Source organism: Dreissena polymorpha, chromosome 5 (genome assembly GCF_020536995.1).
Source record: "Dreissena polymorpha isolate Duluth1 chromosome 5, UMN_Dpol_1.0, whole genome shotgun sequence".
Classification (NCBI taxonomy): domain Eukaryota; kingdom Metazoa; phylum Mollusca; class Bivalvia; order Myida; family Dreissenidae; genus Dreissena; species Dreissena polymorpha.
The window spans coordinates 82331206-82354794 of NC_068359.1; the positions used below are offsets into that span (position 1 = coordinate 82331206).

General features: G+C 34.9%; 1 pseudogene; it reads right to left on the reverse strand.

Annotated features, from left to right (window-relative positions):
- The window catches only part of LOC127882000 (zinc finger protein 737-like), a 259848-nt pseudogene extending 238952 nt beyond the window's left edge, over positions 1-20896 (reverse strand).
- Positions 20897-23589: the final 2693 nt, after the last annotated feature.

Genomic DNA, 23589 nt, shown 5'->3' on the forward strand with positions numbered 1-23589 from the left:
GATCTCTTAATACGTCCTGTTTTGAAAAAGCTAAGCACGACTGTTCACCTCACCTTTACCTGCCAGCAATATCCTGACTTCTGGTTTTCAGCAACGATATCGCCACCATACGGTCCAAACATGACCCTGGATTCCAGTCCATCCTTGGCAAATACTCCGAGACCAGCTATTTTGGAGGTTTTGATTACAAGGCAATCTGGCACGGTATGGTCAGCTTGAAGAGGGTCCCCTTCTGGCACCTGCAGTTTATATTAAGGTGTAAGAGAATGAACTGGAAACACTCTTTTGTATTGGAATATTAAGGGCATATTTAAGGCATATCTTGAATATATTGACATACATTAAAACAATAAAAAGTTCTTACATGTATTACTAGTAATACAAATCTCAAGTAACAGTCTTCAAATCCTAAACTAATAAGTTTGTTTTTCCCTTATTTTCTCTTCCACATATAGTTTATGTTTTTAAGATGAACGCGGCTTCACCTCTTTGTCCTGTATGTAGTTATAGGGTCCATGGACAGGGCAGTCCCCTTCAAACTCCTTGTTGCATTCTCCACAGTCTAAGAGAACAAAATGAATACATTTGCACAAGGAAATAATCAAACTAAGTAAATGAATAATGTCAGGCACTTGAACATCAGATTTAAAAAAACCACTTATATGTATTATGCATTATGAATATTATTAAACTGCTAATTAAGAAACATATCTGAAAGACAGCCTTTGAGTCATAACACCATATATTATTTATATTCACAGAGTCATCAGTTCACATAATAATGCTCATATAGTTTCATCAAATGTTCTTTTTTTCTTTCTAAGTTATGTGTAACACATAATCTGACAGAAAAGCAAATATAACCCCATCTGAACGAAGGAGCATAACAAGGGAGCCATGATGACTATAAAGCACTGACCTGATATCAAGATGCAATTGTTAAAACAGGTCAATCATTTGACCTAGTTACATAGTTTCTTTCTTCCTTTGACACAGTTTTACTTTAGGCCTAGATATGGTCAAGAAAAACATTTACAAGATTAATCCAAACAAAGGACAAAATTCTCACAAAACAAGGTTTTCAATTTGAAAAAAAAGTCTGATAAAGGGAGATAATTCAAAATGTGAATTGTTACACCCTTGTGTAAAATTCAATCTATTTTTACTCGTGGAGACTGTGATTTCAATTTGAAAAAAAGTATGATAAAGGGAGACCAACTCAAAAATGTGCACTGTTACTGATTGTTAAAAGTTACCCCCCTTGTTTCAAAATCAATCTATTTTTAGTCGTGTCGACCTTGACCTTGGAGATATTGACGTTATTCTTTCGCGAGACACACCGTAAAATGATGGTAAACTAATGTGCCAAATGATTTTAAAATATCACAATGAATGACATAGTTATGGCCCGGACAAGCTCATTTATGGTCATTTTGACCTTTGAACTCAAAGTGTGACCTTGACCTTGGAGATGCTGTAACAATGAACGACAAAGTTATGGCCCGGACAAGCTTGCTCCGCCCGCCTGCCAGCCCACCAGCCGCAGGCCAACATTCGCCAATCTAATAACCAGTTGTTTTTTTCTTCGGTAAACTTGGTTAAAAAGCCACACATTAGGCATTTGAATTGTTATTACTATTTTTCTAAGATTTGACCTGGAGACATAATTTTTGACTACATGTGACAAAAAATTCTGACTAGCTACTTCTTCCATAGTTGCACTTGGCCTAGATATTGTTATATATAAACATTCTGACCAAATTTTATCAAGATTGAATTTTAAACAAGGCATTAAATGTTAAAAGGTTTTCAAAATTTGACTTGGTGACCTAGTTTTCACTCAACTAAACCCATTTTTATTTCAAATATTGCAAAGTTTATCATTTTGACCAAGCATTATCATGATTGATGTGCCTTCTAGAGCAGTAAGACAGATTTTCTAGGATTCGACCAATTAGCCTAGTCTCTGACCTGCTTTATCCAGGTTCTAACTTGGTTTAAATATAAATATACTGACAATATCAATATTGATTTAACTGTTTCCTGTAGAGTGGTTACTTGCATAGTGGACATGGTGTCCGCCTAGAGTCCGGGAGTTCATGGGTTTGATCTCCACTGTGGAAGCGTTTTTAGATCTCTCTCAAAGACGCAAGGTACTGGTTCTAGCCCCAGGAAACGGTCTTGACAGCATTTCACTAAGCCTTAGGCTTTCGGTGCAATCGAGCTAACAATAAATAGGTTTAAACTAGCTAAAGTAAGTTCTCAGGAAGCTAAACATGATTATAATTTGTTTTGGTCTTTAGTTAGACTTTCTAGTGCAAGGTAATGAATATGTAGTTCTAGAGCTTACAGAGAAAATGGTCATTATCTCGTGGTTCCAGGTTCATACAGCTGGCTGGGTTCCTCTCTTGAAGACTGAACTCAGTCTTTTCTTTTTCTGGGGTCTTGGCTTTCTTCATTCTCTGCAATAGATGATATGTAAATATGTATGTTAAGGTTCAGCTCTCTATCAGCAATAATTTTTGAGTTATGGGTGAAAAAAGGAGTCGTATCTTAGGTTCTGTCAAAAATATTCGAACCAAAATATCCATGATTTGCTCAAGTTCATAAGCTAGGGCTGTCCTTGGCGAATCTATATGACTCCCCCATAATTCCCCATAATAAAATGCGAGAATATAAAAAAAACAAAGACAAAGAGCATTTATTTGGCAAATTCTGTCACAGCAAAGATTTCATTCTTAACCATTGTCTACACATTAAGGTTAATCCAGCAGTGAAAGTTTGAGCAAACTTTGCCCAGCAGCTAAAGACTTAAAACACAACATTTTGCGATTATATTTTCTTTAGCAGAAAGACATACCAAGGACCATAATTCTGCAAAAACTTGTTGCAGCAAATGTTTCTTACTTTATGATCAGCACACATGAATGCCCTTCAACTGTGAACGATTGGGCAAGATCTAACCAGTAGTAAAAGATAGGTTGGAAACACAAGCTTCAGGACGGACGGACACACGACGTACGTATGGACCAACGCAATGCTTAATACATCCCTATCTGTTATTGCGATAAGAGGAAAACAAGATACCCGTAGCTTGTATATACCTTAACCTTCTTCACCTGGTCTCCCTTTTCATTTAATTTCATCTTAGCTGGTTTCAAAGACAGGGGGACAGTTGTTGTCACAGCATTCTCTGCATTTTCTGCAAACATATCATTAAAATTAAACTTACTTAAGTCTTAATAACTAGTCTACGAAAGTTTTCCAACACCCTCTTATTTAGCCCAAATTATATTTTTGTCACTCTTTTCGAATACAGGATTTTCGGAACAGGTATCAAGTGCACTGTTTTTTCCACCATTTTGGGAATAAAGCAGGGTCACTTTGGATAGGGAAATATTTCATCCTTTTGACTAAACTTTGGAAAATAATGTTGTTGATTTCATGCTTTAAAATTATAATAAAAGTGATTTCCATATTATATTTTCTAAGCTTCAACTTATGAGCTGGGAGGTGAATGACACGTCAAGACTTTTATTTGTGTTGAGAATCCATACTTAACACACTTATACAACATTCTGTTAAAAAAATAGTAGTAGGACATTTTTAATAATTTCAATGTTAATGTTCTTGGGTCCTCTCAACCCTGAAATAAAATGTCAAACAAAAATTCAAGTCTGAAGTCTTATATCCAGCGATTTTTTTTACTTTTTATACAGTACTTAAAAACGACAATTTCCAAATTAGGAAATAACTACAAATTTCCCAATTGCTCTCAATTTTTTTCGCAATTTAAGGTTTAAAAAATATCTAATGCAAAATTTAGTAAGTTTCCCTATGCAGCTGAGCATGAACCTAAGTAAATATAATATTGACAACTTAATAACACTTAGTTTTAAATTTCAAGTATGTGGGAGCAAAAAAAGCAAATACACCAATTTCCCAATATGAAGACCTCAAGATGCGAATCTTCCCAATTTCAGAGTTTTTTGCACATTTTTTTCCCAATTGGGCAAACCAAGTGGGCAACATAATTGCTGCTTATATCAGACATTCTAAAAAATCCATACATATACGTTCAAAAGAAAATATAAGATTTTGTGAACAATCTTTGGAGCCACAAGAGTTGAATGACAGCTCTCGCTTTTCCTTTTGTCTCTTTCAAAGAATATCTCTACAAAGTCATCATCTGAAGATTCTACAATAATAAATTACTTATGCCTTCGTCTCTGTCAAATATTCAATGCATCATAACAGAAGGACATAAGAAATGAAGAAATGATGGATGTGTGCGAACTGTCATCTTGGATCGGATTTTCCAGTTTGCACAAAAAGTGTTGATTGTAAAACAACTGTATTTAATATAGAAATGTTCAGCACCTAAAACAGTTTCACACTCAACCCCAGGTTTCTTTTCACAATCTTGTAACCCTTTCCTTTTAAGAAGCAAAGTGAAAATGGCTATGTGCAAACAGCATATCTTTAGAACATATGTTCTGACTAGGAGCGTATATTGACAGGAGTTGAATCAAGTATTTGACCCTTACTGTAATAAAGTCAATTTTATGCAAAATCTTATCATCCGATTTTATTGGTTTATACGTTATCTTGTTGCTTATTAATTCCTCTTTTAAAAAACAACACTTTTAGTATATTTCCGTTGTTATTAATGGATTTATAGCGCGTAAAACACAAAAAATAAACATTTTATGTTTTACACCCGCACGTTTAACCGTGTCGTAACTAAGTCACGTGACCGGTAGCTATCGATTAGCCTACATCGAAGAGCCGAGGTTATACATTTTTATGTACCCACTAACGTCTTTTTTTTAAATTATACGTTCATTTCTCGGCCAATTTTGACATATTTTATATCATTAGAAAGCCTACGTTTCGTAGTTTTCATATAAATATAAATTATGTTTTGCAAACATCATACCGTTTTAGAATCTAGATTTACGGTTTACATGTTCGTACTTTATACCGATTTGTAGCGTCTATAATTGGAGTTCAGTTTTTAAAACTTCATCTTGCTTAAGAGAATAGAATTATGTATACGATAGAAAAAAGGGTTTAAAAATGAAAGTAAATAAGGAATGAAGGTGTATGAAAGTAGCACGCGATCCTAACGCTCAGAACGTTTGGAGTTTTAGAATCTAGGTTGACATGTTCGTACTTTATACCGATTTGTACCGTTTATATTTGGAGTTCAGTTTTAAAAATTACATCTTGCTTAGGCGAATAGAATTCTGTATACGATAAAAAAGATTTAAAAATGAAAGTAAGTAAGGAATGAAGACGGAAGAAAGTAGTGCGCGGTCTTAACGCACCGAACTGATGCTACGGTCTTGGCGCTTATGCTTTTGTTTAGATACCGTCGATTTTATTTTCTTTGACATGATTACTATATTTTTATGGAATAAATTGAACTATTTTGTTGTAGAAACATATCAATTAAGCTAATTATTATTGAAGATTAATAAATGAACGATTACAGCTCTTGTTTATAACACAGACAGGGTGTTGATTTTATGATGAGACAGCGTATAAAGCGGACCGTCTTGATATTTTACGGCTTTGCATACTTAAAATAAAATGGGTGTCAAACATTCATCGGTTGTTGTTTATTTTCAAAGAGGTTATTATGTATAATTATATGCAAGGTTATTTACCTTAAATTATCTTTTTTTTTTTAAAGATTCTTGAAAATTCTGGCTGAAAAATATCAAGAGGGTCCGCTATATACGTTGTCTCGTCATAAAATTAACACCCTTTCTGTGTTATAAACAAGAGTTGAAATCGTTAATTTATTAAGCTGCGAAAAAAGCGTGCAATGCGCATGGGTTGAAATGTACTCAAGCATGTGACCTTCTCTTTCTATCCCTGATCGTCCAACCCTCGTCCAACTGGGCGCTTAAAGTTGGAAGGAGGAGCATTTTTATACACGGAAAACGTTACTACGGTGTAAACTAAACAGACTAAAAAGCCCGGGAATTGTCGCACAGGTCCTTTGCTTATAAGGTAGGTACATTTATCTCTCCAAAAGATATTGTCGTTCTTTCTATTTCATATGTTTTTAGATGCTGAAGATCAAATCTATGCATGTTCTACAAGATTAATGAAAGTTCCTTCATTCAATCATGAATCTTTTTCCAAAATTCCAAAAGTGTTTGTAGGTTTCAAAGTTTCTGTTACTTATATAGTTCATGACATATGCAAAATACCTGATGACGTAGATCACCTGAACTTTACTTCATTCTTGAGGCATTAGTGAGTGTAGCAGGATTGTTAACGTGGTGAAGAAATTGTTTATTGTACAAAGAGAATCCGGGTCGTTTCGCCCTAAATCCCGTTCGCCCCCGAGTCGTTTCGCCCCCCGAGTCGTTTCGCCCTGGGTCGTTTCGCCCTTATTCCTGGGTCGTTTCGCCCTTATTTTTATACGTATAGCGATATTAAAGGATTTATCTTAGGCTTGTCAGAAGCTGAAGTGGGATATTGTTTAATACAGTATTATATTATCTTAATTACTGTTTATTTTGTCTTTTGAAATAAAACAAAGTACAAAGTTATTTATATTGCATATATATTGATAGCTCTAATATGAATAATAAGAATACACATGTATAAACAAAACATTCAATACAATGTCGAAGCACACATACACAATAATTTGACATACATTATATTTTATCTAACATAAAACAACTGAGAAAATCACATCGAAATACAGATTTCATTTTATATTTATTAATGAACAAAACATTCAATCCAGTCTCGAAGCACACATACACACTAATTTGACATACATCTTATTTTACCTAACATAAAACAACTTAGCAAATCACATCAAAATTACATTGAACACAATGTGGTAGAATACACACACAATCAGTTGATATAAACTTTGTATTTTACAACAGTTTTTTTAGTTTTGCTTATTTTAATGTCCGTAACAGACTTCATCGTCTGTTTGATAACACTATCCACTTCACTCCCCAGACAATCCGACAACTAAGTCTGCCGTCATGTTGTCGGACGGCCCGTACAATCTGGACACGGACTTTAAGAAATGTATTGTGGTTACTCCATTCCCCATGTATTTGTCCCACAGGGATTGTATCTTTTCCTCCAACTTGGTGCATTTGGTTGCGACATCACGATCCAGGTCGTCGGCAGCTACTGTGATAGCGACGATCTCTGCCTCAGTCATCAAGGTTGGTACAAGAACGTAGATGGAGCAGCCACCATATCTAACGGTAGTATTCAGCTTGTGGTGCCAACCTGAAATAAGGTGATACTCCTTGGCTGATATACCTAAACAGAAGACCCTGATATACACTGATAAGACCCGGTTTTCCATATGCACTACGCATTTTGAAAGTCTATGTAGAGCTCTATTTCCGCGTAAATTTTTTTTTTATTATTTGTATTCTAATTTCTATTGTTTTTATAAAGATGTAAAGGAAAATTACAGTAACCAAATATCTTTCAGAGAATAAAATGAGCTGTTTACATCACCGACTTATTTAATTATTTTATCTTTTATACGTCAAAGAGTGTCAGCGCTTAAAGCTAATTGAAGTTGAAATATGGTAGAAATAATATTTGTTAATACCGCAAATCGAAGAATGGACAGGATTATTAATTATTAAACTATGGAAATTTTATTACATATAAAATTTTATGACAAACAGCGTATTTTATAACAACGACAACATGCAGACAAATAGCGCCGACACGAAATATAAATAAAATAGATAAGCATCTCGTACCTGTGACATGTCCGATGTTGCCATGTGTCACATAAATCACATGTGATGGCATGTTGGCGAGGTGAGACTATCCGATCACACGAAATACACAATTCGTCTGCCATAAGAACGTGTCGAAATATAAATTCACGAATGACGCTGCCATGGCCAAGTTGCTTTTTATATACACTTTCGGCGAATATCTTGAGATCAAAAGATGCAAACTGGCTTAAAGTTTATAAAAACAATATCACGCCTTTATAATGTCTCCTTTTGATGTTTCTTAGCTAGTAATTAGTCAATCATCTGATCACACGTCTTCCGATCTAAGTGTGTTTGATAATTGTTAAATTGGTCCCGAAATTATTTTAACTGACACAATGAATCATAACGTTTCCGTTAATTAATTGCAATTAAAATCAAACGGATAATTGAGCAAACATCAAATTTGTAATAATTAAATAATCTTAATTTCCCATATATCATAAACAAGTACTAAATTAAAATTGCAATTAATAATAAAATTTGTATTAAAAATCTTAATTTTCCATATATGTTAAACAAATACTATTAGGAGAGAAAGAATCATTTACAAAAGCCTAATATTACATAATAATTAAATAAGGGCGAAACAACCCACTTGTAAGGGCGAAACGACCCTGGGCGAAACCACCCTGGGTGACAGAGGGCGAACGGGATTAAGGGCGAAACGACCCGAGACGGTACAAAGAAGATATTTGCCCGAGGAAACATAAAGTTAAGGGTTTTTCAGGTTAATGTGCCGAAAGGCAGTAGGAATTATAACTTTGTAGAGGTTGTTTGTTAAACAAAGTAAATGTTTATGAGACAAAGATGTTGCGATCATGGCAACACTACTTGCATATGGCGTGAGGTTTAAACAGATATCATGACAAACAATAAGCTTGACCTAACCTTCCTTTACTTTTTCCATCTGACGTTGGTTACCTGTCACGTTTGCTTTTAAAAAATACTAGGATTGCCATATATTGAAATAAGGTATCTGACCTATTGTCTGATAGGTTGCTAGTAATAGACTTAGCGGCAGTCATGTTATAAACAAGGGGATTGTTCACAGCATCGGTAGAATGTACTTTTAATAGATACATCTTTTTTTAAGTTGGATCTTCCTTACTTTTTTGCTACTGAATATTAAACTCACTTAATTTCAATGTAACAATTTGTTGTTAAGTTTATCTTGAACAAATATTTTTTGCAATCTGTTTATAAATCATAAAATGATGTCATTAAATATTTTTTGATGAATATAATAAAACAAGAATTTTGAGAATGTTAACATAAAAGAATAATACTAACCATTTGGTGAAAACAAACAAAATAATACAATTTTTTTAATGTTATATACACACACGGTTAATGGACTAAATATAAACAAACACACTTGAGTGTTCTTCTTGTGTTAATGATGTATCAAACTGAGTTAAATTAATATATATAATTTGTTTACCTTTCAATATCTTGCATTTCACATCTTAAGTTCAATGCTATTTCAATTAACTGAACAGCGTGACAAACATATAAAGCAGAATATGCATATGAATCTGATTATACACAGATCCACTATCATATAAATCAAATCATGTTTGTCTATTTCCATGTTCGAAAGATCCTCTTCTTAATTGTTTTACTTCGCGAGTAGACTAACTCCAATTTGCAAACAGAAACACTGGTTTCCATGACACAAATTCACTGTGCACATTTCTTAACAAAACATGTGTTTCTTGTATCTTTAACGTAGTCTTTTTCTTTGACAAACTCATTTCATTATTCCTATCAAACTATATGATGTCAGTCGTTAATTCGATTGCTATTTGTCATTTCAATAATCTTAATTTTTGCTTCACAACGGCGCCATTTGCATACGAAATTGCTAACACATTTTAAGACACCAATTTTAATTGGAAGATTGGGAAACGACAGCCAATTATATCGCTTGTTTTAAAAATGCTTAGGCAGAATCTACCAGTGTAAAATGCGGAGAGATTTCGCGAACGCAGATATATTAGGCGTATGTTCATTTTTGTGATCCCCGGGGCAGGGTCAAATTTGACCCCAGGAGCATAATTTGAACAAACTAAGTATATTACTATTAGATGTCACTACATACCGAATTTGGTAGCCCTAGGCCCTACGGTAATGGACAAATAGATTTTTAAAGTTTGCACAAAATGGGCTTTATATAAACGTATGTTCAATTTTGTGACCCCCCGGGCAGGGTCAAATTTGACCCCAGGGGCATAATTTGAAGACATTTGGTAGAGGACTATTAGATGTCTCAACATACTAAATTTGATAGCCCTAGGCCCAATGGTTATGGAGGAGAAGATTTTGAAAGTTTTCACAAAATAGGCCTTATATAAGCAAATTTTCAATTTTGTGACTCCCGGGGCAGGGTCAAATTTAACCCCAGGGGCATAATTTGAACATATTTGAAAGAGGTTCACCCCGGGAACATTTGTGACTAGTTTTATCAGAATTGGACTTGTAGTTTAGGAGAAGAAGGTGTTTAAAGAAAAAGTTAACGCACGCACGCACACACGACGGACACAGGACCATGACATAAGCCCCGCTGGCCTCTGGCCAGTGGAGCTAAAAAAGACGTGAGCGGGTACATCAAAATGTATAACCTCGCCGCTTCGATGTACGCTAATCGATAGCTACCGGTCACGTGAGTAAGTTACGACAAGACATTTGCCGATACGGTCCCGTTTTATATCCGTCTCATCTTGAGTCCGTGTCCTGACCAAGTTTCATGAATGTTGGACAATAAATTTGACTTCTCGAGTCTTAACAAGGTTTCATTATAGTCTTATAAGGAAAAATGCCCCGCCCCCTGGGGGCCACGTATTTAAACAGACCAGAACCATTTTCGAACGACATCCAAGATATCATAAGAAAATATATTATGACCAAGTTTCATGAAGGTTGGACAATACATGTGACTTCTAGTGTTAAAAAGGTTTTACTAGATATAACCTAGGGAAATGCCGCGCCTCCTGGTTGCCAAGTTTTTCAATCAACCGGAACCATTTTCATACTTGTCCACAATATAATTGGGTAAAATCTCCTGACCAAGTTTCATGAAGATCGGACAATAAATGTGGACTCAAGAGTGTTACCAAGACACATGTTCAACCTTCTCAATATTTTCGCAAATGGCTCAAATGGCGAACGACAGCGCGAGCCCTGTCAAAAAAGAGTTGAGGACGCACGAAGGATAAAAGGCGATCACAAAAGTTTACTATGAGCAAGTTGTGCTCAGATGAGCTAAAAATAAAAATACCTGAGTCATCTTTTTCGAAGTTTGAATGATTATGAACATCAAGGTTTGAGTAAAGGTTCTTTGGTATTGTCTCTCCGATCACAGTTGGTCTAACACAATATTGGTCAACATTTGAAAAAGTAATCTCTTCCCTTGTCAGAAATACAGAATTTACGTAGGCCAGTTGAGCTTGATCCTCTATTGCGTTTGAATGATCAGATGAAGCATTTGGGTCATTTTCTGTTCTATTGTCCGAATCTGTATTTACATACTGTTTAGCTATACCACATACAGAATTATGATCATTTGCTGTTGTATGTCCATTGTCCATATCTGTATTTATATACTGTTTAACTATACCACATACAACAGTATGATCATTTGTTTTTATATTTCTATTGTCTGTAGCAGTATGTATATACTGTTTAGCTATACCACCTACAGAATTGAGGTCATTTGTTATTATATAACTCTGGTCTGTATTTGGATTAAGCAACTGTTTTGTTGTCCCAAATACAGAATGGAGCTCATCTTTTTCTGTATATGCATTTAAATTTGCAGTCGCGTTTTTGTTCACACATACAGAATTGAGGCAAGCTTGTTGCATACTTTCATATGCTGTCTGTTCTGATTTCACACATTCGGAGGTGAATCCATCTTGTTTGGTGTAATCTTGATCCATCTGTACATATCCTGTTTGTTCATGTACAAAATTGAAGCCCTCTTGTTTGTTGCAATCTGGTTGTCTCTCCTCCCATAGAACCTGTTTTGAATTGGCACACACAGATAACAAATCAGCAGAAGAATTATACCATTCATCAGTCTCGATTTCCATGTCACTTTCCATGGTATTGCTTTCTGTTTTTCGTTTTCTTAATGTGAATTCTTTGGAGGCTGCCAGTAGAGGACTTCTCTATTTATGCGTCATTCTGGAAATAGTTTACAGATAAAACAGGTTCATTTATAGGCAATTTCATGAGATAGATATGGTCACAACACTTATAAATCATTATCTTTAAAAATATTGCAATCAATTGACAGTTACAATAATTACATAGTGGTCTTAAAAACTAAACTTAAACATGAGTATATTAGTTTTTTAAATATTCTATGTTTGAAAAACTATATTGTATACTAAATAATCTACATGTAACATCTGCTATTTTAAAAGTTCAGCTTCACTAAACTATAACTTGTGACAATATGATAAGAGACTAATACCTCTCCATGTTGTAACAAGTAGAAAGTTATAACAACAACAAATTGGGCTCAGGGTTTTAAATAAGAATTGTTTAAGGAGACCAACTTGTAATGCATACTGGGTAGCCTATCTATGAAAGATTCAAATAAAAGAATACTATCATCTATAAACACTTTTATATTGATTTGTGCATGGTTTTGGAAACTTTATAGAGACATTGTAAAATGTGCTCCTTGTTGTAACTTTATTTTGTTACATCTGAGTGCAATAGCGATTATAAACTATGTTAAAGAACATTTTGTCGAGTCCCAATAAAAAATCTTAAGGGTAGATTTCACTTGGTATCGACTTTTTTGTTTTTCTTAAATGTGCTAACATAAAGTAAACTTGTTCGAATAACAAACAGCGGTCATGAACAATGCTTCAAGAATCAAGTGCACCAATTAGTAAGCATTAACCATACTGTTGTGAAATAAGGTCCAGGCTGTCAAGTGACCTTTTTTCAAAAACTTCTTTTGCAAAAAAGTAGGAAAAAAGAAAAAAAAGTATGAACTTATCCCTCAAAAGTAGGAATACATAATACAAAATCTGTAGACACAAGTCCAGGAAACATAGCTTGAAACAGAGCAGGAGTGCCATCACATGTTCTGTATGGATACCAACTTGAAGCTACTTTAAGGGCCCAGAGGATTTCAGCCTTTTGTACCTGTTCCTTGTGTGATAGATGTACTTGCATATTGATTTATCCCCACCACCATGAGAGCTGCTTGGCTTTGGAGCATTTTCAAACGAATGCTTTTGTGAATTATCATGCATGTATTGAATGTTTTCCTTGTGTTTTTGTCCATCTGCATGACTTATCAGTTGATTAGCAACATAATTACTACACAAGATGGACTTCATGCAGACAGTACAATATCCTGCATACTCATTGCCGGTATCTCTCTTGCACCAAGATCCAAGTGTTTTTCCACTGTTGTCCAACTTCTCCATCTATGAAGGCAGGGCTCAAAATTAACACTCGCACACTCGCAAAATGTGAGTGAAAAATACCGATTGCGAGTTAAGTTTTAAGCCACTAGTAATTTTTTGCGAGTAACGAAATAGTGAAAAAAACAACAGTAATATTGCTAAATGCGTTCGACATCCTGAACGCTAAACCATATGTCATAGAACGTCCTAATACCTGTATGCGGAAGGGCGCACCTTGTATATAGACTAGTATACTTACAGTACAGATACGAGGATGGTATTGGTACAAAGAACGTTATACAGTCGACTAATTCACACGTGTTCATTGAACTTGAACAGACATGGCGTCGAAGCGAAAAATAACTAGTTTCTTTTTGCCCACAGATTGAAATAACAATACGAAAGATAAAGCAAAGTTAACTGTTGAATAAAAAAATTAAATTATGTTTCCAGCAAAATTTGCTAGAATGTTTTTGATTTTGCGAGTTGGTATATAAGCTGCTCGCAATGTTTTACAAGTAGAAAAAAAAAGTTAAATTCGAGCCCTGGAAGGGTTAAACTTGGTTTTCCCACTAGGCATTTTAGCACTTATAGTGTATCTATGATAATTAAGCTTTAAGCAAAGCTACCCTGTTAAAGAAGTATATTCAGATGCTGTTCATTTTGGTGTATCATCAAATAAGTGGTTAGAGGTCTTCTGTGTATGGATATAAAAATGGTAATATATTGTGCATGTTATATCCTTAAGCAGAAGATCAAATTTATTTAGTGTTACACCAACGTGTTGTACAAGATTAATATTAGTATATAAAGCAGTATCAATGCTCTGCTGCTACAGCTACATTTTGAAACCTTTAAATTGACAATAGGGTGCAGTTATAATGACATAAGTTACATTCAAAATGACTGGTCATTGCAGAGCACATTATGCAACTAGAGATAGGACCTTATCATCTGACATCTTTTACGACATCATTGATTGGTCAATGATACATTTGCACTACATTGTTTATTCCAGTTTCAAATAATGTTTTTTTCTTCATTGATGACGTCGCGGGAGTGTAATAATGATGTTTAATATTTTTAATACTACGCTGTAACACCTTGAAGTTACCTCACTAGCTATGGCATCATCAGAAAATGTATCAGGGCATTTATCTTTACTTACTAAACATGATGTACGTATGATATCAATAGAACATCATATCCGTTATCATGTAATACAGAATTTATTACATTATATTTGTAAATTATGATAAAAACCCAGCAAACCATCAGTTTTATCTTTTTCACATAACTTGTGTAATAAATTCCATATTACAATACATAACCACTCATACAATACATGTATCTCTATATCTCTACATTCCAAACAGCAATATCATGTAAACATGCATAAGGTTTGATCAAATTAGTGTCAATGGAAACAAAATAAAACTGGAATAAACAATTGGTTCCCTCAGCTCTTGCATCACTGGGAACTCAACTGTGTAAGGCAGTGAAGTCTGCAGTGTACATATGCTAAGGAAGTAAACAAGGCACTATTGTTACTTTAAAAAAACTTTTGTCAATAATATCAAAAGTTACATAAGAAATAATTATCTAATATCTATGCTTCCTGATGAGGTGCTACCAGACAGTCAACATGGGTTGTCAGGTCTCATCTAGATGAATGCATCTTAACAGTGATACAGTCATGCCATAGATTCATTCATCCTGCAAGTTTACTAAACAGGGGTTTTTTTTTAGAAAAAGGGGAAGAAGCTGAACGCTGGTTGAAAGGGGAAAACAGAGTGCGAAAGAGACATATTTAGGGAAAAAATAAAAACTTTTTAATCAATGTCCAGGGTTTTACATTCATGTCAAATTTTAGGGGTCCCTAGGACTCCTGTTATTAATTTATTTTCAGGGGTCCTGTCAATTAAAATGGGGGTCCCAATATAACTTAGTGATATATTAGTACTTTAGCACGCATGAATGGTCCTTTATTCATGGCAATTATTGTTTGCTTGTTTTTCACAGCACATCAAATCATTTCTGAATGAAAGTCATTGATATTTATAAAGCCATTCCGGCAAAAAATTTCGAGCCTTTTTAGTGGCAGGGGGCATTGTTTCAGTCCCACAGGAACCTTGCTCTTGTGTGGCTGATTCTGCATCTTTTGAACTACTTTGAAAGAATGCGTGTAAGTCACCTTGTTTGACATTTTTGCAGACGAAAAAGGGAATTTTAAAATGCATGCCATTTGAGTTACAAGCAGTGAATGTATGCTAGATATGCTGGCAGTGTTAAAAGTCAAATAGTTAAAACTTAAAGTGTAGGAATCAATTATTTACGTAAACAATGGCCGCGATTTAACACACACCTATAAAATTAAAGATTGTATAATGTATTTATTTTTACAGTTTAATCTTGCTTGCCAGATAATAAGCTATCGTAGCCTCGGTAAGTTTTTCTTTCTTAGCGACATAAAATAGCTCGCATATACGCATTGTAATCTCAATTTGGGACTTTGCACCTAGCAACAGCAGGTGCGCAATAATACGATTGGTCGATAAATCAAACAAGCGAGACAATCCTACATCCTTCTAGAAAATTAAGTACTGCAGTTGTCTTTCAGATTTTCTTGTTGATATTACGAGATCCAATACGTCTACATAATTATAAAATAAATAATAAATAAACCAACAAAAATGACGGGTCCTGACTGGCATTTTATGCGTATTTGACGCAGAATATCGCGTCCCGCTAAAACCTGATGTCTATAACTCATCTTCTCTGATTTCAGGTGTTTTTCACCACTGTCTGCGCCCTTGGAAAATGGAGGCATTCCCAAAGCAAAAAAATGGCCCTATTCCCAATCAAATCTAGATGACATTTTTTCCAATTAATTTACAATAAAGAAGTTTTCTGTCAAAATCATAAAAAAAACCATTAACAAACACTTATGACATTTAGAGTGACTTCCCTTTATCCATTACTTTATATAGCATGCGCTTAAGGACTCAGATGTAAGCACGTTTAGTTTGAGGATTCTTCTACCAAAATTTACAGCGATAAAGTGCGAAATGTACTGCATGACTTTGCAAAAATTAATAGGAACCGCAAACTACACATTCTAATCCAACTCCATAGACGCTTATTTCTATTTTAACGTGATTTTGCGACCACCGCAAATGACTAGTATTGCGATGGATAATTAAGCAATCAAAATTAACAATTTTCGATTTAAAGCTTAAATATATGCTAAAAAAGATATGTTTTAGTGAAAAATGATATTCTTGGAGGGGAAATTGTATTTTGAGGGGAAAACATTCTGGTAGGGGAAGACGCCGACTATCGGCATCAATTTCTTAGTAAAAAACAAACCCTGCTAAATAAACTCTTTAAAAAAATAAATCTCGATTAAAAATGAAAAAGTAGGAATAGTAGGAAGATTTAGTAAAAAAATAGAAAAAGTATGACCGCTTGACAGTCTGAACGTCACTTCCAACAGCCTTGCTGTTGAGCTAGCTCTTAAGCGACAGGGTTGGAGTGTTTGACTACTACTCTTGAGGTTGCGGGTTGAATCCCCCGTTGGTGCTTATCATTTTCACTTTAATGGCGACGAGGTGAACAATTCAGAAAGTGGTTATGTGAGCTGTTTAAGGTTCATGTAGAGGCTTCAGTTTGAAAAATGTGGGACCCCTAGCGTTGAACTCAAATTTGACTTAACAAAGAGTGCCACATTGAAAATGTTTACATATTTGCTTAAAAGGTTGGCTTTTCCTTCAAACTGCTATTTTGTGCAGCAAAATCTCATACCATCGACAAAATCAATCAAAATACAAAGCGATTTTAACACAAAAATAGACATTATTTTCAAAAATCTGAATGATGTTTATTCAACATATTTCGGCGGAAAATTATATAACTAGTTAATAATATCGACATTGATGAGGGCAAGTTATGCTTAAATATTTTTTTTTTTACATATCTAGAAGTATCAAAACTCGAACACATGTCATTTCATGACGATGGGGGCAGCCATTTTTATTGGTTTTAAACAAAAATATGAATACCGTAATGCAAAAAAATATTGAATTTCAAAAATGTGTTATGTAATTCTATCAGTCTTGACCTTTAAAATGATATATACAGGGTCTTCCCACGGCCATTGAAGCGCCCCTTGCCGGGGCGCTTGAATTTCGAAATCAGAGTCCTGGGGCGCTTGAAATTTTCCGATCAGTGTATTCTTCTGTAAAAGAAAGTGGAGATTGTCCAAAAAAATCAAGGTTTCCCTATCAGTGTATCAATATTTCCTGTTTTAAAAGAGCACTCGGTACCTACTTTCACAAGTAATCGCCATAAAGACCACATGGGGTAATGGATAATCCACTGATAAGAACATAGCATGACACGCGTATCGATTATTCTAGCCACATTACACGGTCATTTAAATGCTGACAAGGATGTATCTGGTAACTTTCCAGTCGTCAATCTGTGAAGTTCATCGTCCAATCGGTTACGCGAATGCTTATGAGGGGGGGGGTTAACTATCGACCATTATTTTTTATTGACGTCGGGCATGAAGTAAGAGTTTATCGCAGCTTGATTAGCAAGAAGTTGTACCATTTGAGTAATATAAAACCGGTAATTAGTACAGTACAGAACATTAAAGACGGTTTCGGGCATCATCATCACACCTTTTTACTGTAAACAAGTGTTACCTATGACTCATAATTAATACGAGAAATTAATTGCAAGTGGTAAACAATTAATTATTATAGCGAGTAAGTTGTGCAAATGACTCCCGGTTACAATTATGTGATAACAATTTATTTAATTCCAGTGCATGTATATTTTCAACATGTCCATTTATAGAACTGATTCACCTCGTTTTTCTGACATTTATTCGACACGTAATGCGCTTTAACAAATTTTCGTTGAATTAATTACACACACTTGTAAATGTTTCGTCCGATAATCGATAGTTAGAAGGCTGATGATGGCAACCGGCCGTGATCCTCGTGGACAACGTGAATTTCATGCATTATTCCGTCAAAACATTTATTCGACTCGTAAAGTGTTTAAACAAATTATCGTTGAATTTATAACGCAACGGTTAATATTTGTTGAAATCTCAAATGGGAATAATTAAATTTGTAATCCGAAACCCATTCCCATAAGTCGATGTTAACGCGTTTTTACCGCAACGTTAAATATTTTTGCTTCAAATTAGCAGTGCAAATTTATTTTGTGTTGAATCTTTTTCTCAATTAAAAAGAGCGCGAAAATTATGCAGCATGTACAACGTCGCGTCTATTGCATACAAATGGCGTGTATTGAGCGTTTTAACAAGCACACAACAGGTCAGGGGATTGACGCATATTCAGAGGCATATTCAGAGGCAATATTTCATCAAATCTATAATTAGTCACTTAAAAAATGGCAAGGTTTGTGTTAAAGAAATAACTGAAAGCTTTTATCGTAAATATTTACTAGAAAGAGATTGATAACAACAGAATAAACGGGATTATCGGGTAATAAATAGAAACTTGAAAAAAAGTAAGTATAAAGGAATAGAGTCGGGTTGAAACGGATGTATTGGGGAATCGTTCGAGGCGGGATTTTACTATCTGTGCGGAAAAGTTTTAAAACAATTAAACAATATAAAAAAATATATTTTTAAATGACTGGGGGATTTTTTTTAAGAGTCATAGCGCACCAAATGACGTTTTTTGACGCTGTTTTTCTTTGAGTTATAACGCACCACAGAACGTGAATTGACACGTTAAATAAATAACAAGGGACAAAATTGTCACAAAACTAGGTATTCATTGTGAAAAAAATCTGATAAAGGGAGACAACTCAAACTGAACTTTTGAAATGAACAAACAAAATTAACCCCCTTTGTAAGTTTGTTTTAAAATAAATCTATTTTTAGTCGTGGCGACCTTGACATTGGAGATATTGACGTGATTCTTTCGTGCGACACACCGTCCCATGATGGTGAACAAATACATGTGCCAAATGATTTTAAAATCTCATAATGAATAACATAGTTATAGCCGAGACAAGCTCATTTATGGCTATTTTTTACCTTTGAACTCGAAGTGTGACCTTGACCTTGGAGATATTGTCGTAATTTTTTCGCGCGACACACCGTCTAATGATGGTTAACAAATGTGCCAAATGATTTTAAAATCTCACAATGAACGACAAAGTTATGGCCAGGATAAGCTTGTTCCGCCCGCCCGCCAGCCCTCCAGCCAGCCCGCCCGCATTCGCCAATCTAATAACCAGTTTTTTCCTTTGGAAAACCTTGTTAAAAAATCAACGTAGGGAGGGGACACCCCTCCCGAACCCACCCCCGATCGGCCCCGGGGCGCCTGAAAAAATTCCTGGGGAAGGCACTGATATATGCCTCGTCCTCATACTTTCTTGTCTTCTCATTGGATTCGTGCTCAATTTAATATGTCATTTTCGCTCTCGCCAAATACTTCGCATGTCAGACAGGATTCTATTCAAGTAGATCGAGCGTTTACAACTGCTGACTATTTTGCCAAGAAATGAGTTTTAAACAAGAAATGTTCCACATAGACATAGATATTGCTTAAATGGTGGTAAAAAATACCATTGCAGAGTATTATTGCATTAAAAATCGCCAGCACTGAAAACAAAAAAGTTTAGAAATTCTGTGCAAGTGGCAGAAGCATTTCTAAGGAAGGCCACGCTGTATTTAATTAGGAGCACTGAGAGTTACCTGACAGGGTATTGTAACTCATTATGCAAGACGCGCGAGACAATTATATTTCAATTAACACGTTTGCATTGTTTTGTTGAAAGTAACCATGGTTAAATATTTACCTCCCTGCTCTTATTTGGAATTTTTTATTTGAAAATAAATAAATTCCATCATTAAATACACATTCAATTGTGTCTTAGAAAAAGGACATTGCAATCCATTACGTAAAAAATAACTTCCCCACTGGGAAAAGCGGTCAAGCGAGGAGCATGAATCCAATGAGAATAATCTCGGGATGATGCAGATCATTTGCCTTCACCTTCACGAGTTGAAAAAAATAGTAAATATGTAAACAAAGACGATTTTCAGATGGTTCAATACTGAAATAGTATTTTATTGAGGATATAAAATTTATACAATGCTAAAAATACTTGTCATTGTATGCGCATGCGCGAAATACATAGTTAAGGGGCATAGAGAACATAGCATAGTTTGACCATATTGCACCACATTTAATGAAGACAAACCAAATCAAAGTTTTAATGAATTTTATCGCTCCCATGAACCTTAATGGTTTTGAGGTGGGCCATGTGGATGCAATTAGATTTCAACATAGAGTCATTTTTCTTACAGGAGTGAGTAGGGAGTAGTAGGGGCCTCCGTGTGCTTATTTTCGATCAGGTGCCTAAGTTCGATCAGTTTTTTATGACGTATTTACATCACGCGCCAGTTTTGAATACTCTGTCGAAATACAAGTTTCCAGTAATCGTTGTTGATGTCGAGCATGCGCAGAGACAAAGTTTAACGTGATCGAACTTAGGCACACAGAGCATACCACTTACAAAACAGTAAGAACTGCAAATTGCAAGCCGCCTTTCGGATTGATTGAACAATTATTTCATCAAAACTGCCAAAAAAGAATATTGACATTTTACCGGAAGCAGGATTTCTTAATGGTTCAATACGGTCACAATTCAAAACGGTTGCAAACCACAATCTGGTTTTCTCGGTAAAAGTAATAATATGATTATAGGTGCTACCTAATTTACGGACAAAGGCTTTTTGAGTTTTTTGATAACCATTTTATTTTAATAAATATATGGACATGATTGTGTTCAAAATATTATAGTTGTTGCAATAATTAAGTAACGGTGCGCCGATTTCTTAATGGTTCAATACGGTCACCATTCATAACGGTAGCAACCAACAATCTGGTTCCTATGGAAGCATATGTGTGCCACCACTTAACAACTTAAAAAAAACCCTGAAAATAATGGGGGATTTCGCGAAAAAGAAATTCGTTTCGCGAAAACAGATAAATTTTCACGTAAATAAATATATTATGTTAACACGAATTTATGCATGTTAGTGCTCTAAACTGCCAACACATACAGATAAAATTTTCATGAAAATAATGAAAGATTTCGCGAACACAAATAACTTTTCTCGAAATCAGATATCTTCATGAAAATATGAATATAAATTCGCGAAAGATGACAGTTATATAAAAATAGGTGTTCTTCAATCGGTGAACATTGTCTTTGTCCTACAGACCAAGAACTGGAGTGTACGTGCATACTATAGCAAGTAGTAAGTTTCCTTTTATTGTTTTATTTTCAATGTAAATGCATCTTTGTTGACAATAAATACATGTAGCTGTTTTTACAGGTTTATTTTCAGACACAAAAATGGAAATTACAGGGTGAGAAATGGATGTGCGATTTTTTTTTGTATTCATTAATGCAACAGTCTATACAGTGCCAATGTCACATTTAGAGTTCAAAGGTCGAAAACGGTACAGTACCAATGTCACCCTTTGGAAAGCCACTTGTTAGACATTTGGATTTTTTATTTGAATAATAGATCTCTAATTTTCTTTATGGTAATTCCAGATCATGCTCGCATACGATATTCAGGACGCCGATCTTCGGGGTATGTCATCATCACAGCTTATTGTTTTGTATCGTCAGAGAGGGTATTCTGTTACGTGAAATTCTTGGAGTTATGACCATGCGACATGGAAAAATAACAAGCTTACGATCAATTTTCCGAGTTTTGAGCCTTTACCGCCTGACTTGAGGCCAAAGTCAGCACAGTCTCGAAGAAATTATTCAAGGATTATTGCTTGAGTTATCAGCTTCCGGTGAAAATGCTGGTTATTGTGATAATAAATATTTGTTGTCTAGGTTTTTATTACAATAAAAAAAGTTTGCATTAAATTTAAGTATTAAAAATAGAATAGGTAAATTCTTTAGTAAACAACCCTGTTTTCAGTGTGTCTTCCAGTGTTTCAGCACTGATTTATGAGAATCTAAAATCGCATATTTTTTTCAAAACTGCTGCAAAGCTTTTCTTCCTAATTCTGAACATGTAAGCAATTGGTGTGAGCTTCGAATTGCAGTAGAAATTTATCATATCAATGCATGTTTATTTTTCAACAAAAGTTGACGCTTATAAGAAATTAGGGATGTAACAAAAATTGTCTGGACAGAAAAAACGTGCTCACATATACAACACTGAATTTCAGAAAAATCGAACCAAATCCAAGTAATAGAAGAACCTGCTCCTCACTATGTCTTGTTGGGTATGAAGCTTTTTAATTTGTGAAGACCTAAACAAATAATTGGGCTGTTGTATGTGAAAAGGGGGTTTAATGCATGTGCCCCAGATTAGCATGTGCAGTTTGAAGAGTCTAATCAGTGACAACACTTTCCGCTTTTATGATACTTTTCATTTAAAAAAGTATCTTATTTGCAAAAATCCAGTTTAGGCGGAAAGTGTCGTAACTGATTAGCCTGTGTAGACTGCACAGGCTAATCTGGGACAACACTTTATGCACATGCATTAAACCACCATTTCACAGATTGAAGCTTAATTGTTTGTTATAGACACCTTGCCTTTCTACTCTACCATTCCATTCAAAGCATACACATTTTTTAAATAGCAAGAAAAACATAAAAACCTGTCCCACATGTCAGTCATAGAATCAAAACTATAGAATGTGTTGAGATAATAAACAATTAATAATACTTTAATGAAATTAAATTAATGCACATGCGCATTTCCAGAAATACATGTGGGGTATAATTCACATTTGTGACAAAGTCTAGTTAAGGTATTAATTGTTTCTAAGAATTTTTAAAATAACTTGTTCAAATTTCTATTGCTTCAGGAGAGGAACTGCTGGTCTGGTACGGAGACGAATTTGCCAGAGAACTTGGCGTCATGAGAGACAAAAACGTGTGCATTTATTACAGTAAATACATTGGTCACTTGAAGATACACATGAGGCAACATACAGGAGAAAGACCTTACAAGTGCGAGGTGTGTGGCTATTTATGTAAACAGAGTGGTTACTTGAAGACGCACATGAGGACACATACAGGAGAAAGACCGTACAAGTGTGAGGTGTGTAGTTATAAATGTAACTTGAGTGAAAATTTGAAGACACACATGAGGATACACACATGAGGATACACACAGGAGAAAGACCGTAAGTGTGGGGAGGGTGGTTATAAATGTAACCGGATTGAAAATTTGAAGAGACACAAGAGAATACACACAGGAGAGAGACCGTACAAGTGTGAGGAGTGTGATTATGAATGTAAACATAGTGGTCACTTAAAGACACATATGA